The 18524-nt window shown below is 38.6% G+C and overlaps 1 long non-coding RNA gene across 1 annotated transcript; it reads right to left on the bottom strand.

Annotated features, from left to right (window-relative positions):
* Window positions 1-233: 233 nt before the first annotated feature.
* On the bottom strand, window positions 234-2239 carry LOC142602284 (uncharacterized). Its single transcript, XR_012835949.1, has 2 exons — window positions 1884-2239; window positions 234-1761 (listed from the first exon to the last, which is right to left on the bottom strand). It is a non-coding gene; the product is annotated as an uncharacterized LOC142602284 (long non-coding RNA).
* Window positions 2240-18524: the final 16285 nt, after the last annotated feature.

Here is an 18524-nt window from a genome sequence, read left to right as displayed (position 1 = left end):
TTTATTTTTTTTTTTCATTTTTTCTTCATTAACACTGAGATTGTGAATTCTAAATGTTATTTTTTTCTCCTTTAAAAATAGCTACTTAAACCTATCTAAAAGACAGTTATGATTACCAGTGAAACAAGGACTTTTCAAGAGACTGCACATAAGTTATTTGTTGGTTTGTGCATTGCAATAGCAAAACAAAAAGGTTTCTGAAGGGTGCGATGGAACTGAAATCATACACGAACAGTGGACAATAGCATACTTTAATTACGAACAACAGTATTTTCAAGCTTATACTGCTTCAGTGAAGTTGCCATAAACAATGAGCTTTTTAATAGTGTAACAATAAAGCCTCTTAATTTCTTGTTTTCTATCTTATTCTTCTAAAACAAAAAAATGCTTCTGCTACACAGTATAGAGTCACCCTCTTCCAAGGAGCTGGCTTTCCTACAGCTGGGCTCACAAATGCAATCCTGAAGACAAACACAGAGCTGGATGTGGAGATCTGTGGTGTCCACCCACCCACTTCCATCATTTACCATAATACCATTTGGTAACTTACGCCATTTGCAAGGGCAAAAAGCACAGTCCGGGTTTTCAAGTAGTGGTCATCATATTACAGGCATCATCCGCAAGTATTTGTTGATGCTATTGACTGAAGAAAAGGTTTATGAGGCAGAAGATATATTTTTCTAAATGCTGCTGTGCTACCTATAACCTAATTAACTTTACTTTAGCCAGCTGAGTATACCTGGAAACCAAATATATCATGTGGCAATTAGCTTTCCTCCTTCTGGCTTAGTACACTTAAGTTGTTTATTGAAAAGGTTAAATATTGATTGAAAATGGATAATAGAACCATATTACAGTTGTATGCTAAATGGCAGAACTTGTCTGTAAAACATTTCCAGTTACCCCACAGTAATGCAGTTACAGAACGGCAATCTGCTGCTAAGCACCCAGGCAAAAAATCAGAAACAAATATAAATCACCCACTATGCAGCCATTCTTATCAGTACACTGAATTCACACAAACATGTTTGGAAGTTCAGTCATTAATTATCATGATGTTGAAATAATATAATAAAAATAATAATTGCTTGTGAAGTGATCTGTTGACTCCCTCCTCTTTCGACAGAGGCTCCTCTCTGTCTCTCTCCCTTTCTCTCTTACCATGGGAAGCCACATAGACAAAGTATCGAGTGATCACATAGCATGAACTACAGCCTGAGGCAAAGCTTGTTATTTTACTTGAAACGGTGATGCATTTAGGACCCAGAAACTGTCAATAATTTTTTCTGACTTCCAGGGGATAAAAATCCCAATTACAGTAACTTTCCTGTGAAGCTGTATAGTCTAGTGCCACATATTAATATTGTGGTACATCCTTAACACCTGTCATCAGCTCGGTTTTATCTGTAGTTTAGGCTAAAATTGTGTGGATCTGCGAGATTACACTGATTTAGTCTAATTGTCGCTTGTTTTGAAAAGTAGAAAGTAGATCTTCAAGAAAGGCTTGTTGTAGTAGGGTCTGTAGACAATAACAAAATTTGACTTGGCATCCTTCAGCCACTTGGCTTCAGTAAGACTGTTCACGTAGATTCAAGGGGCCTTTGGCTGTTTTTCTCCCTATATTTTTTCTACAAAACATGGGCTTAGTTTCCCAAACCATCACTGCAAAGACTTTTTCCAAAGGAATGGGGTGATAAAGTATTTTTTAGGCTTGGTCCCTTCATTTCAGCCACTTTTGGGGTGTAGGAGATGAATCCAACCCTGTAGAGAGCCATGCAAAAAAAAAAAAAAAAAAAAAAAAAAAAATCAGTTCTTATGCTCTACCCTTGGGGGGAATCACACTGGAAATTAAAAATTATACAGAGGAAGAATGAAAAAATAACCTTGCATAGTACATCCTCAGTGAGGGGCCATGGAGAGGCTCAGTGGCTGGGCGGTGTCGGAGGGGAAACTGCACGGCCACCGTGGCAATCCTTGGGAAAAGGCGGTTGAAGGCACTGCTCTCCATCCCTTCGGTGATTTTCTCTGTTCTGCTCACCTGCAAGGAGCTCGGTCGTCTTTCCTCACCTCGCGCCAGCAATGCACGCCAACATTATTCCTGGTGCACTCCCACCACGCTTTCCCATCTGTCCCGCTGCTGGGTAGTGAGAAAGTGATGATATAACTAGATTTAATACCACAATAATGTAAACACACCAGAAAGGGTGCCACCCACTCTGCACTTCTTCACTTTCTCCTCCTTCAACTGGTGAATACATCTCTGACTCTCATCTCTATATATGAGGTCTTTCTTTCTTTCTTTTTCTTTCTTTTTCTTTCTTTTTCTTTCTTTTTCTTTCTTTTTCTTTCTTTTTCTTTCTTTCTCTTTCTTTCTTTCTCTCTTTCTTTCTCTCTCTCTTTCTCTCTTTCTCTCTTTCTTCTCTCTTTCTCTCTTTCTTCTCTTTCTTTAATAACAACACTGGGCTCACATAGAATTATTGGTCGTTAATAGCCCAGTGCCAACATATCTTTTAGGAATGGATAGATGCATATATAAGATTGCACAAGGCATAGCTAACAAATGTGTTTATTATTGACAGAGTAAGAACTGCCACGCTAGAAGATTAAAAGTTGAATGCCTGAGGTTTCCCCCTCCGGTGTACAGTTCATAGCTCTGTTATTTCAGGTCAGAGACAAACTAAGTATAAAGATGTAAAGCAGAGTCCGAGCGGCCACAGAGGTGAGTCTGAAGCAAAAGCAGTACAGGATTAGTTCTGCTCATTGTGTTGCTGGTTTTGTAAGGACACGCTGGGATGAAATTACTCTAAAGATGTTTTTCACAATGTAGTATTTTCTGCAAATCTCGTATTTATTACTCAGTGGTTTCCAAGTGTAAATACTAAATAGAAAATTGCACAGTGTTTCCTTCCTTTTAGTATCTGTCTTGTTATAGCTGTGTAAGTCTAAGAGTGTGCGAGACGCAGTTTACAGGGGTAAACAGTACCTCAAGCACCTTGCTGCTTTATTTTAGCATGAGGTGGTTTGCTTGCTTTTTTGTGGTTCCCCAATTTCTCTTTGGATCTGATTTATCTGATTCCTTAGGATTATGTACAAATAACTCCATACGATTTGTGTAATATCATCTGTTCAGTTGGCTCGCTGAAAGCGGGTATTGTGTATTTACCAAAGGTTACCAAATTGGACACTTTAATTACCTTCGGAGGCAAGATTAAAGTGGCTTGTCTTATTTAATTTTTCTTTTTCCTGAACTTCCAAATCAAAGTTTAATAGAAATAATAATCAGACATTTCTGCTAGTGTTACAGAAAATAATAAAAGTATTTCTAATGTGGGAGATACACAAAAAATGCAGTGGTTGTACAGTCAGGTGCTGAAGTCCTAATATAAATAAGAAGAGACAAGAGAACATGTAAGATGTATGAGCTTTGATATACGAGTTGAGCTTTTTGTTTGTTCAGGAAATTATTTTAGCAATTTCTTGTACCTATTTTGAAAGCCTGGCATTTGGGGAGGTACTTAGTTCTATGCATTTTAATTTTTCACAAGAAATACAACAGCTTCAGAAATATTAGAATTGCTGTGTATTTTATATTTCATATGACTGTAAAAAAGGTGTCTTCACTGTGGTTAATTATTAATCTTTCTTTGTGCATAATGGCATTATCTTAAAAAAAAAAAAAAAAAGGAAAGAAAAGGGAATGGCATGTTTTTCTATGTTATCTCCTTGGTTGATTGGTTTTGGTAATGAGGATCCAAAAGGAACCTTTGCAATTTATATATTATCGTGCCTAAACCTCTCCATTGTGCAAAATATTTCGAAAGCTTTCCTTGATCAAACTATAATGCCGTTTAAATATGTTGGGCAACATGTACCCTACCTACTTGCATTATGTCAAATGAACTGCATCATTCCAATATGGTGCCACATGTGCATGGAAGCCCGTAGCGCTTCTAACAGGTGCTGCCGAAACGCGCTTGACAGAGATATCGACAGTAAGGTCATCTGTGAAAACGAATACTCAAAATATCAGCGGAAGGTTACCTTACTATGGCCAGGGTTCTACGGCACCGAAAATACAGCTGTATTATTTTTTTCCTGGGATAAATCAGAGGAAAAAAATGCTTTGGGGATAAGGTTTAGGGTGGAGTAAGTGAAGATGTGCAAAGGAGAGCTCGAAAAGCTAAAAAGTGATAAAAGGGATTAGGACACCTTCAGAAAGGCATCTCTTTAAACAAAATGTATATAGAATTAGCTGCTGCTGCTCTGCATCTTCTTGCATGAAAATTTCTTTCTTCCAGGATAACAGAATTAGAAACGTAAAATACAGATCATAGCCTAACAATAAAGAGTGGTGGAGCTGAGGGTCTTTTATGAGTGCAAAAGTATTTCGTATGATTATTATTTCATTTTGCACTTACTACAATGTTTTCAGGGGGGGGAAAAAAACCAAACCACAAACAAAAAACAACACAGATTCCTTATTTTAGGCTGGGTCTCCGGCAATCTGTCCTCTGCAACGTTCTTGGCCTTTGTTTGACATTTATGGTCCTATGTTTATCACTGTGAGCAGAGACCCAGTTTGCTCCCTCTCCTCTCCCCCCACCCCGCTCCTAAAATGGCATCTGAAGCTGTTAAAATCGTAATTAACGGGACTGCATTTATCTGGGATTGATTCCCATGAAGGGGCTTTAGCAGATTTTCCTACAAACTGCTAACGTGCAGCACAACAATGCATCGCAACACTTTATATCTTGTTTGTGTTTAAAAGTCAGATATTTTGTTCTGGATAAACTTCAGAAATGCTCTTCAATTCTCAGTGAGGCAAGCATTTCAATTTTCTGCAATATTAGCAGGGGTAACTAATGATGGCTAATTTTTGCCTGTAGTATTTCCCTCAATCTGCTTGTGCACTTTCAGTTACTCTGGCAGCAGCAGCATTTGTACATTTTCTGGTCACTAAACACTCAAGTACAATTGTAAGTGATCAGTTTACAGTTGGCCAACAAAAGAGCTGCAGGAATGTCTAAAAGAAAAAGAAATTTGAATAAATGTGCGTGTGTATAGCCCATGCTCTGTGGGCAAACACACAGCTCCTGCAAGAGAGAAGGACAGAGGGCAACGTAAATATATTTTAGCTATCAGAATATATTTTGAAAAATAGGATCATATATTTATCCTACCATAAGAGGGTCCGGTATAAATCCAATCCACACAGATTTTGAAAATACATTATTATGTTTCTTCATTTGGAAGGTAAATCCTCCTCTTCACCCTTTTTTGTCTTTGATTATTATTTTCTTAATATTTTTTTTAAATATGTTCAATCTATAGGCTTAAGTTATACTTGAAAATAGCACTATCTTATTAACAAATTTGAAAGCTATGTAGTTCAAAGAGAATGTTTTAGATAGGAAGATAACATTTTCATAATGCATTTTTAAAATACACAATTGCAAAACTGTGAGAGTCCTTTCACAGATAATACCTCTAAAGTAGGAGACTTCAATATAATTTGTTAATCTTCACAACTCATGGGCTATTCAGATGAACCAAACATAAATGGCAAAGAAATATTTTTTAAATGAAGAGGCAGCTTACTTGTGCCCTTATTAATTATTATTTCCCAGTGAAATTTAATTATTGCCTAGCATTTTGGATGGTGTTGTTTATGATGGAGTGGCAAGGATAGTTCAAATTAAATCAGAACTCTATGGAGACAGTTCAACAGCTCGTGTCACAGGGAAGCTTTCGTTAGAAATCTCACATCCTGCAAAAGATATTTCTCTGTTTTTCTGTGAAGAGGTGTCATCGTTCGTGACACCGTTCTGCAGACATAATGCCAAAGAAACAGGGGGATGCACTGTGGGATTTGCATGTTTTATACTAAAATCATCTGAAATGCAGGAAACCTGCACAGCTTCATGCCTCGATCAGAGCAAATCAATGTGCACTAAAAGGGAAATCCGTCACGTTAAGTACCAAAATATTAAAGGCTAAATTATGGCTTTTGCAGCGACAGCCTCCCAGGGCATGGAGGGAGACGGCGAGGAGAGGTGCAATGCTCGAGCGGCCGTAGCTGAAGGCACTGCAAAGTGCCGAGGTAGTCAGATATCCTCCGGGGGCAGTGGGAAATGCACTTAGGAGCCACATCTCTCTAACACAGAGATGCAGAAAAAAGATACTCCTGCTGAGCACCGCCTTACTGGTACTGGATACCACTGGCAGAATTTGACCCACAAGTATTTCATCATTTGCTTATTGCCAGGGGGAGTGATTTAAATGTCAGTTGTTATTACTCCTTTTTATAAGGGTACAGAATATTCTCCTGCCGTCCTCTCCTATTGCTGTCTCTGGACATTAGGAGACACAAAACCAGGCTCCTGCCCCTGCTCTTGCCAGCCATGATCCAGCAAGTCGTGAAACGGCTCTGCTCTCCCTCTCTGCCACCTCCTGTAGCTCCGGAGCACAGGAAAGACATCCTGACTGCGTGGATTCATACAGGCAGGAGGCAGAATATTTTGCTTTCATCATCTATTGTTTCGAATAAAAGTCACCATATCTGATCCTTCGTATCAAGACCATAAGCTCAACTGGTTAATTCGTGTAGGTTCACTGAATTAGGACTGCAGCTGTGTCTCCTAGGTGGTCCTGCTCTCCTTTCCCACCTCTTGACGCTGATGACTTGACTTTACTGCTGAGGATGCAGACAAAGGTGAATATTTAGTTGCTTTGACCACTACACACGGGCACGTGTGCGTACAACGGATGCCAGAAATGAAGCATCGATAGTTTCAACCTACTTGTAAAGCAATGCAATATTATAGATGACATTAAAAGTGCCGGTAAGATTTAGAGGCAAATTTTCACCCAAGCTTAGAAGGCAAGTTGCTCTGGGAACTTGGAGAGCTCTTGCCTACCGTGACACAAAAACTGGCAAAGCTGGGAGATCAACCCAGGCCTCCTGACTCCCGGCCCACTGCCTTCACCCGCGGCATCAGGATTCTTGGTAAAGCTCAGCTTCACAAATGAACTGTTCATTTTGGATATAATGTAGCATCTATCTTTGGGTATATTTACATGCTTTGTTCAAAGAGTTTCAGTCCAGTCAGCATGTTTCGAGTGAAACAGAAAGTTGTTCCTAATCCGATGACAGAACTTCTCTGTTGAAGTCTGGGCCAGAGACTTCAGTGAGTCACCAGAAAGATAGTGCTTCTCTCAGCAGCAATAATTCACCCTTAACCATTGTGTTGGAACACATGGCACTACAAGAAAATGAGAACCATCATTCTAACACAAGTGGATATATTTTTACTGAGTCAAATTCTGTTACATGTTTTCAGTCACGCCTCTTGGAAGTGTGCGCAAGTGATGTGTTGGTGCCAACTCTGTGTAATCTGCAAATCATAACCTATGTCTCAATCAATGTAGAACTATGATGCTACGATTTAGCTCTTCTGGGGAAGAAAAAAAAAAACCCCAAACAAAAAACCCCCCCCCACACCTACATCTGTGAAACCCTAAGTAGGATCAGAGTTCAGGTTTCTTTTCGAGAAAGAAGAATCTGTGTGCTTATCTAGAACTCTTGAAGCTGAAAGCCGAATGAGTAGGATTTCTTCTGACTTTGTCAGCATTTTCCTACAGTTTTGAGGAGAATAGACAAATGCGTTTTACCATGTTGAATTCTTGGATTTGGTTGGCAACAAAAAATCAGCAGGAAAAAAAAAAAAAAAAAGCACAAAAATATCAGAACCTCAATCTAGCCGGACTTTAAAAATAGCTGAAGTTCAAGAGGTTGCCTGTGTTTTACAGGTCAGTTGACAATTCTAGCTCATTTGGGAAGGATGAGAATATTTGCAGATGAATTTGTGGTTGTGATGAACTCAGGAATTCCTTGGCCGAAAGGCTGGAGCAACTTCCCGTGAGAAAACCTAAGGGAAGGAAAGCCCTGTGCAGATCCAAGCTCAGATTTCCTTCTCTGCCTCTAAGCCAAGAAGGAAAAAGATCTTCTTTCCTATGTCATAGCAGATCACAGAATATCTACCCCCCCTATTTCCAGTTTACCCAACGGATAGAAACAGGTCAGATCCACGAAAAGCCTGTGCCACCAGCAAAGGCCTCCTCTGTACTGCGCACGGCACGTCGTGCTGGGACCTGGAGCAATTAACAGATGAAATCTGGGATGAAGAAAAGATCCGCAGCTGACAAGTTACAAATTTGACTTGTCTCACTGACGCACCTTCTAGTGCCATTGGTAGGAAATAAATGATAGGTAATGAAATAGTCACGATATCATGATATCATGGTATTATTGAAGTCGGCTCAAATTTGAAATTTCCACAGTATGCTGTCACTTTCTCTGTATTCACCACAATACATATAATATATAAATTCACTTCCTAAGGAAATAAAATTAATTACAAACAGACTTTTAAAATTAGAACAAATATTTTAAAAGAAATTAAAATCTCCTTTTATCTGTTCCCTGATTATAGGTCAGCACTTCCAAAACAGTTAAACATCACTGTTCATCGAATATAGCATAATATATGTAAATAGAATGACAATTAGAATAAAGGGAAATGCTAATATTTCGTGATCTTACAAATGAGGTCATGGCTATTTTTCATGGTTTCTCCTAATAGAAGTGTAGTACATTTGCCTTTTAAAAAATTCAATAAAAGGACCATAGGAAAAGATACATAGGTAGGTCTTTATTGTAGTCTTTCTTATAGTATGTTTGGAATTTTGAGATCTAATAATTCAAAATTTGTCCCCTTTATTTATTTGGTTGGTTTTTTTTTTTTTCTCTTATCTCTATTGTTGTTTTATGCTTGATGGTTGATTTGCACATAAATTCCTTCTGCTATGTTGAAAGTCACACAGGATCTGGCCCTTAGGGGAAATATTCACAAGATATTTGGTAAAATATTGGTTTATATTTAACTGATTTTTCCACAGCCGAAAGAATATTATGTTGTTATGGTCATTTTTGTTCCCTCTATGACATAATTAATAAATGGGGGAAAAAAGATTTTCAAATGTTTCTAATCTTAACTGATAAATGTTTTTTTAAAATACTGGAAGACATTAAATGCATTTCATTTTTTTTATATATAAATTAATCAAAACAGCATTCTGAATTTTTTTTTAAAATACATGAGTTAATGTCCAACCAGACATACCTCGTGCTGGGTATTTTTTCTCTTATCAGCAGAACACAACTTAATTTCAGTGGAAGGCAAACCAAGGTAAATAAGACCAATGTTAAAATTTCCTTTTATAGAATTTCCGGTGTGTTTGAGTGTGGGAGGCCCTATGCTCTGTGTTGGGATCATATGTAAGAATAGTATCTAACACAAAAGTATAGTTTAAAGGTGAATGTACAGAAAAGATAGTATTTTTGTTGTGATTACTGCTCTGAAATTAGGGATTCAGATGACTGTCACAAATTATGAGGTATCTAATAAGTGCTTTGGTTCACTAAAGATCTCACCCAAACAGACTTTGAGCTTCAGATTTTTCTGAAGCTGAAGGCTTATTCAGAAGGATAGACATGGACTTTCTAAATGTTTCATATCCAAATGAACTTCTTTAAGTAGCAACAAATGATACAGATTTAATGGAAATTAAATCCTTCTTTCACAATAGGTTGGGTTGGGTTTTTTTTGGGGGGGGGAGGGAGGGAGTAAAGAAGCTTTAGGCAAAAAAAATCCCCAACAACCAACCCACAAAATCAAGACTACCTATTAAATTCAGGCTGCAAACATATTTGCATTGACTTTTAGTCTGAAAGTAATCTGGCATATAGAAACCAATAGATGTTAGGTTTCCAGTGGCTTCCACCTGTTAAAGAGTTGCGAGACAGCAGTACCCTTTTCAAAGCCATTAATAATGCAGAAGGTCAATATCTAAACAGATATATTGAATTACACACTGTATCATTATAATAGCCAGAGTTTTTGTATCACAGGTGATTTTTTTTTTCTGCCATTTGACCCTTTTAAGCTAATTAAAATACATAGTTTATTTTTTTATAATGTTAGGAATAATATTATGCTATATATCCAGGTGGTTAGGCTCCTCAGAACAGGTAAAAAAGATACTATCCACGGCAGCAAAGTGTATATTGATTTTTGCTAACTTTGCAGCTCCAGTTTCTCAACTAAAACTCCCCAAACACCAGAAAACCAAAAAGGTAAACCCAAAGTCTTTCTCAAACAGAACAGTATTGGGGTATTTTTTTTCAGATAATTATAAATTTATGTGTTTTTAGGGGTATATAATGTATAGCAACATTAGGAATTCAGTGCTTGTACTCTGTAGTGACCTGCAATATTTCAATCATACAATCATAACAAGATGCAGTTACCAAAAAGGTAAAGAAAAAGGTAGTGCATTCATTTGATGTTATGCATTTTTTTCTTGTGTTTTAAAAAACAGTGACATCAAATTCCGAAGCTATGAAATCCATTGTCGGTGTCTCCCATTGATATTTTACATTTGTGTAAAGTAAAATCAGGTCAAACCAAGCCAATAACAGCATCTCAGCCCTGTTTCTGCAAAATATTTTGTCACTACAGAATGTGGTGATTTCATTGCATGTGTGCTAGTTTTCTGAAATTAATGGTTGATCGTGTTTTAGAGCTGAATCTTTGTTGTCTGAGACCTTCAAAAACACGTACCGTAAAATTTTAATCCAAACTCTATTGCCTTCAGTGGTAATTCAATCGGATCCTAAATGCAGATCACATGAAGCTGACATGTGATACCAACAGGGACTGATTCCCTAACAGTCTTCAAAATAATAGAGATGCATAAAACCTGAAATTTAAGAAAAAAACAAATTAGATTAAATCCTCCTCTCTTCTTATACTCAAAACTGTAATTTTAGTATGAAAGTCCTTCAAAATTAACTTACTTTCCTTTTCAGCTAACTTATTTGGTTTAATTAGCAGCAAACACACCATTGATTCTTGTCTGACAAAGGAAAATTCCATAGTTCAAATATCTCTGAAGGAAAATCCCATTTATTTAAATATAGGAATTATGGTTACAAAACGAAGCAATTTTCCTTAGTATTCTCCGAGCCAAAAAGTCCTTATTTGAAGTTAAACTACCTTTGAGTGGAAGATTATTTTTCCCAAACTAGTACGCCTGCTAGCCAGGAACAGACATAGAAATTTCCTTTGGAAACTACCCTCTAAAGGGGTAGCGAAAAATCCATGATGATGATGATTATTATTCATAATATTAATAGAAGTAATAATAAGAAGCAGTTATTCTGAACTTGCTAAACAGGAAAAATATTGGATCTAAAAATATACAAGGCAGAGAGAACTGGCAATAGAAAGGTGAAGTGAGATATTGCAACTTCAGGCGATTTCTGTAATTCAGCTCGTGGATCAAAGCAGATACTAAAGGCAAATTCCTTGCGCAAAAATCCGAATGCGAGAAAATTTCCTGTTTCTCTTGATCTGCTCTGCTCAGCCCATCACATATGTGACATGTAGACTCAAACCCATGGCTTTCACCAAACGGCCACCTCGAGTACAGTATGTGACACTTTCTCAGATTCCTACTGACATTCGGATATTGCCAAAAATATCATGTCCAACTTTGCGCAAAGCTCCACAGGCACAAAAATATTTATTATAAAACATTTGTCTTCAGAGAAGAATACTGGGCTCCAGGAGAGAGGGGGTTTTTATGTTCCAGATTTCGCTGTCAAAGATTATGCAGTCTCACAAAACGTGTGCTGAGCCTCTTTGGCAAAATCTTTTTCCTTAATATTTGATGTTTGCTTAGTTTTGTTTGTTTGCTCGGTTTTATTGCTGTCAGTGTTATTTCTGGTGACTACATGACTCAGAGGGACTAGAAATAAAATGAGAGACTTTCACCTCTAGGTCAACAGTTTCATTCTGGCCCAGAATAGAGGGACCTACGTAAAATAACTCATTGATCTCACTCCAGTTCCCAGTTGGCAAGTATGCATATCGCAAACTGTATCATTAAAACGGGCAATAAATTGTCATCCTTTGCAGCAGTCCCAGAAGTGAGCTCAGTGTTTGCATTGGCCTTGCTGCCGAATCACTCTTTCGCCAGGAGATGCGTTTCTCCTGGGCTGGAGCGCGTGAGGAGGTGGGGGGTCCTGGAGCTGGTTTTTCCTTACCACGTCCTGATCTCTCTGCGTGAAGGCTAAACGGAGGACTACACGTTGCAGTCCAGTCTGTCTAACACCTCCCTGGATCAATAAGAAATCCTTCAGTCGGGTAATCAGACGTAATTTCATAAGCACGCATTGCTCTGCTAGCCAAGGCTTTGTTTTCCAAAGGACACGGTCTTGGTCCGCGGCAAGTTCTTTCTCTCCCCAGTAAACATCATTTGCATTTCTCCGTAGTCGCAAGGGTTCCAAATAAATTGCCTAATTCATAGAGACAAAGGTGCCGAAACACAAAGAATTGAGTAGCTCAATCTTTAAAATTACCTGTTTGACCTGCTGCTTCCAGACCACAGCTCTGAGATAACAGCTCGCTCCCCACTGAGATCAGAGCCTGGATCTCTTTTCTCAAATGAAACACAGACAAAAAATTACATTGCTGTGATCTATAGCAGTAACAAACACTCCTGTTTCTATAGAAAGAGGAGGGGGGAAAGCTATTATATTTCATTCTGGCATCATTATCGATCATAACAGGTGTTTGGAACTGAAGACCCCCATGGCTTACAGGCGTCTGTACAAACCATCAGTTTAAACTACAACAGAGACGTCATCGGGGTTCACTAAAAAGCTATCTAACCTTTTTGTAGATCCCCAGATACTTGTAATCCTCCATTCTTCAGCCCATTGCGAAAGCAGGAGCGTTTAGCCTCGGATCTTAGCAGCACAACTCATTGCTGGATTAATTTATTTCTCTCCCCTCTCAATTCTGTAGGTTTATAACCACTTTCCCGTCGTATTCGGAGCCGGCGTGTGCTGCTCTGCCATTGTACAGGTATGACTAAGTACTGTCTGCTCCCGTTGAATATGGCATCATTTGTTTTACGTGATACAGGCTGGCTGCACTACACGACAGCACACGGTGACAGTAATTTGCACTGATCTGCCCCCACTGCTAGTCCTGCTGCTACAAATAGCAATTGATTATAATGCTGTAGTGTTATCGACTGTCGCTACGAACACAAGCTTTAGTTCCTTTTTAAAGTAACATGCCACAGATTTACTTAGAAGACACGGGGCAATAACAACAACAAAAAAGAACAAACGCAAAACAATTTGAGGCAAGGAGGAGGCAGAGGCAACATTGCATAAAACAGAGAAAAAATTAATTAACATCGCTAGATTATTATGATACTGCAGACGAGCAGAAAAGCTGTAGCGGGTGGGAAGGGATGAATTTGTCCGTATTTCGAGAAGCAATCCTCATTTACATCGCCTAAGGATCTTGCCTGAAGCATTCAGGTCACGGAAATCTCTCAAACCCATCAGAACGCAGGAAAAAAATAATTCAGCCTTTAAAAATCATCATTATTATTGTCAAAATCTGATTCTGCTGAGGCAGCAAAATGCTTTAATGCCGCACTGGATTTTCCCCTTCCTCTGATTCTCCCTCCCCTCGGTTCATGATACAGTTTTTGATCCAGGTTGTTAAAAGAGATCCTATTTCATACATCCCTACGTTCCCTTTCTAAATCTTATGTTCTTAGAGCATTAATCTGCAGGATTGTCCCTAGAGTCCATTTGAGATGGGCGCAGAAATTTAGTTCAGGTAATTATCCTTTCTTTCCAAGTGAATTAAGAAACCAAGAATTCCTGCTTATCTGACAGAAGTGAAGATTTTCCTCCTTAATGCTCGTCACCTGCAAGACAAGTCACACAGGTAAAGCTCAAACTGTGCCTTTGTGCCCCGTCTAAAGTGGATTTTGGATGTCTCTATGGAGTAATACTCCAAGGACGATATAGTTCAGAGAAAATGGTAATGTCTGTGTATAAAACGTGAATTACTTTAATAGGCTTTGGCAGCACAACTCTCAACAAGACGATCCACCCCTGCTAATCTAGTGCGTGCGGTTTCTCTCTCTCTCTCTCTCTTTTTTTTTTTTTTAAAGTCTGAATATAATTTCTCTAAGCTGCAATTTATAATGCTAACGTTTTACCTTCATTAAGGAGGGGAAGAAAGCTTCTCACCGACTGTATTGAGCTGTTGAAGAACGTCTTACATTGAAATTCTGATTTAGAGATAGTTACAATACATCTGCTTTGCATATCTTTGCCCTTTAAAACGATATTTGTGATATAATGAAGCACACAGCTTGCAGAGTAGCTGGTAAGTCTCCTATCCATGGTTTTTTTTTTTTGCATGTATGTACAAAGTCAGATTTATTTCCTTCCCTCATTTAGGCAACACAGCTTCTGTATCCTCAAAAAACTATCTTTATGGGAAACCACTAGTGTGGCAGGAGTGGTATCACCTGTAACAGAACCGAATATGGAAGATTTATCCTATTTTGTGTTTTAGGTTCCACTTATAGCTTTTATGGGTCCTTATTTAGACAAACTGCCTAAAGGTTGTCTGTCTTATTGAAAAATGAGGGAGAAGGGCTGGTCAGGAACCTCAAACTGTTCACAAATCCTGTTTTCACTGACTTTGGGATTTGTTTTGTGGGTTTTGTTTTTGTGGTGGTTTTGTTGTCTTTTTTTCTGTTGTTTTGTTTTGCTTTTTACTTTGCAATGTTTTGAATCTGATTAAAATCACACAGGGATTTTGTGCTATGTTGTAGCGAACAGAAAAGCCGGTGTTCATTCCTTGAATGTCTCTCGCTTCCCATGGCCCATGGGGTTCATATATGAGCAGATCACAGGATCCCGCAGAAGATGTACTGGCTCCCATCCTAAACTGGGGTGCAAATCTTTCTGCAGCTGTAAGCCAGCCAAGACCATAAAAAAAAAAATATGGTCCTTACTTTTAAAGAATTACTTATTGTGACAGTAATGTCCAATGGCAAGTGGTGAAACTGGGAGGAGTGGTGCAGAAAAGATGCATTTGAGGTTTTTTTCCTTACATATGCATTTCAAACAGAGTGATCTTTTTTTAAAAAGGAAATTACAGGTATCACTCGTTTTACAACTATTCCACAGCTCAAATTAAAGCTTAAGCAGCTATGTATTTATCAATTAGCATTATTTCTCTATCCCTGTCTGACTCTCTGTATTGTTGTAACTCCATCAAATAGTCATTTGCTTTTTTATGGTAATAATCCCTTCAAATTCACTCCTTTCATCTGGATCCCTGTATGTTATTTGTTGTTCTGCTAAATTCGTATTACAGAGGCCTAGGAGTTCCAACGGCCTGATGAATAATTAGAAATGTTTTATCCCTAAGCTTCAAAAGAGTGCTAGAAATAATTATAAGCAAACATTTTATGTAGCATTTCATATCAATCCAATCCCAGCTTTATGTTGTTTGTACTTTAGATAGCGAGGGAGAGAGGGAGATCTTCGTTACCAGCTCCGCCAGCGTAAAGAGGACGGATGTGGAAGCTGCTGTAGCCTTCGTCTTCTTCCCTCCGCTCTTGGTGGTGGGATGCTCCGTACGTCCCAGGGCTCGTGACACCTCTCATCTCTTAAGGGTATGGTTAATTAGTGGTCAATCAAAATGAACTTCATTATGTTATTGGCAATCTGTACTATACTCACTTGCCTGCAAAGTGACCTACAAACCTGCACTGTGCATAAATAACACCACATCAAACCAGAAAAGAAAGCTCAGGTTTTGCAAAGTGAAAGTTGCTTATTTAGTCAAGACTAGATATGTCAGCTCAGTCTTACTCCCCAGAAAATTTTGGGATCTGTAGCAGTTCTAGCTGTCCTTCAACAGAATAGACTCACAACGCAAAGTTTTTACACATAAGGCAAGGAGAGAGAGCTGTATCTCGAAAGCCTACAAAACTAATTGGAACACACCCAATGTCATTACATTTGACAGCATTTTGAGAAATACCCAATCACTTTGTCATCAATTTTCAATTTTGTCAAGAGAAAGTAGCTTTTCATTGGCAAACAACCTGCTGTCCCCACACTATTTGTGAAAGTGTCCTGGCAGAGAGTAGTGTCATCTCCAAGAACATTTTTCAGGCTCACTTTCTCTATAAAACTTTTATTGAGGAGTTTTTAAGAAAATCCTAGAAAATTGTGTTAAGATGAAGATTTTTCATCCTGAAGATACCAAACATTTATGGCCCAGTACAACAAAGGACATAAATATAAGATTAACTTTAAACTTGTGAACAGTCCTACTAGATTTCCATTCAAACCAGTGCAAGTTTTGGTGATAAGGAATTTTATCTATATTAGCTTCAAAAGGACTGTGAAAGTTTAATGTTGAAAAAGAATGAATGAATGCTAAAAAAGGGAGAAAAGAAGATGTATTTACCAATCAATATGATGAAGATTCATGTGTGGAAACAATGAACAGTGTGGAGCTAAGGGGTAGCATAGCAGCACCTTTCTACCAGTCTTCCGCTGCTTTTGTCTGCCTTCCCTCTGAAGGGAATTCATTCATCCTTTCTCTTCCTTTTCAAGAACAAAAGGCAGTGTGGTATCAGTGTCCGTTTTGCCAGAGATCCATATTTTTAACTATTTGTATATTTTTAGCAACTGGTTGCTTTTGCTAGCAGATCTCTAATTTTCTCATTTTCCCACCTGCGTGTTGTGAAATCACAATATGAAGAAAAATGTCAAAAGGAAACCAGACTTATGAGATACGGTTTCCAGATGTTGCAACACGTGGACTCTGTAAGAACTGGTGAAAGCATTTTGAGTGGCACAGCAGAGAGGTAGAAGGAGTTTACCAAAAGGTATCACTCTCAGCTGGTGGACTCTCCCTAGTCCAGAGAGAGCACCACAGCGCATCTCTGAAGGCAAGGTGACAAGGCAAATCAGCAAAGGAAAACCTTCCTTTGCTGGGACCTCTGGCAGCCCTAGCAGCCACTGGGAGGTCTGAAAACCTCAAACGTCACATGTGTTGGGCATGTGCTTGGTATGGCCACTGCCCTTGATGGGAGGGACTTGTTGGGAGTCAGGGTTTTTTTTCTCTAAGACCTTTGTTTCATAACTACAATCATCTTTACATTCTTATCTTCTTCAGATCAGTTTCATAACAGAAAGGATAACATCAGGAACAACATAGGAGGTGAACATCTTCTTCACTCTACTTAGCATAAAAATAAAGGTGGTTGCCAGTGACCATGAAGCTGGTGCACTCAAGTTGAGCAGAGTTTGCTCTGCCACTGCGACCCTCAGCTTTGGAAGTGCCTGCTCAGGTCCAGCTGAGGCTATGCCAGCCTGGAGCTGGGAGTTGACAGGTCCTGCCAAGGGCAGTGCCAAGCCAACGTGACTGTCCCACATTCGGACCCATGCTGCCAACCCTGCATCGCACAGCAGTGCACCGTGCCAGGTGGACTTGCTGCTTGGTCTTGGCTAGCTTGTCCTGCCTTTCGGCATGGATGTGCCTAAGTGTTTGTGTTACTGAACAAACCCATCCAAATATTGCATGTTTGCTTCTGGTGGAAAATTGCAACACTTCCTGGAGAGTTCTTCCTCACCTCTGGAGTCAGAACACAGACTAAAGTTGCAATGAATTATTGCAAACCCTGTCTTCCACTGCACAGGCAAAAGGAAATCATTTGGACTTCAGAAAAAGCTCTGTAGGAATCAAGTGACCTGGCAAAATCACAGAATTGTAGAATCTATGATTTTTCATTTTGGAGTAAATTCCTCTCTGACTTTGCTCCTCAAAAACTAACTTTTGAAAGTTACTGTTTCAAAATATTGCAAACCCACCAAACTATATATTACGTGCATTGAAAAGTTTATTTGCTTTTTTGTAATATGCAAATGATGCGTGCTTCCAACTTTCATCACTGCTTAAATACTGTACAAGCATCGTAAATAACCTGCCTATTCAAGTTTTATCTCATCCACTTTACATTGCACCGTTCTTGTACAGGAAATGGACTGTATTTAATATTGATGGCTCTGTATGTGTCATTTAATCGTCCCTATTGATTGGATTTCATCAGAGTGTGGGGCTTGGACAGAAGCTTTGATTATACTGTAAGGAGTCTTTGCAGTTTTCTGTTACTCAACACCATATCAATGCACCTTCTGGTGTGATATCACTTTCAGAATCAATACCTGGAAAGAAAATAAAAAAGAGACCTCCAGGAAAGGAAAGGGAAAAAAAAAACCAAACCCTGAATCGGCCTCTAATTCCCTTTCTTCATATAGATTAAACCTCTCGAATTCAAAAACCATTTATTGTGTGGTTTAACGTAAGAAACCGGGGGAAAGAAAAAAACCTGAAAGAGTCTCCATGTGTTGTTTGTTTAATTTTTACATCATTTTTTATTTATAAACGTCAACTCTTCCCTTCAATGTCCCTAGCTGATGTTTGATAGTGGATTATTTTTAACAGTTGCATGTCATGTTTCAGTTAACTGTTTCTCTTGATCTAATAGTAGTGCCA

The sequence above is a fragment of the Balearica regulorum genome, chromosome 6, assembly GCF_011004875.1.
Source record: "Balearica regulorum gibbericeps isolate bBalReg1 chromosome 6, bBalReg1.pri, whole genome shotgun sequence".
NCBI lineage: Eukaryota > Metazoa > Chordata > Aves > Gruiformes > Gruidae > Balearica > Balearica regulorum.
Note: the sequence above shows the minus strand (reverse complement) of the source record. Positions and strands in the feature narration are given on the sequence as shown.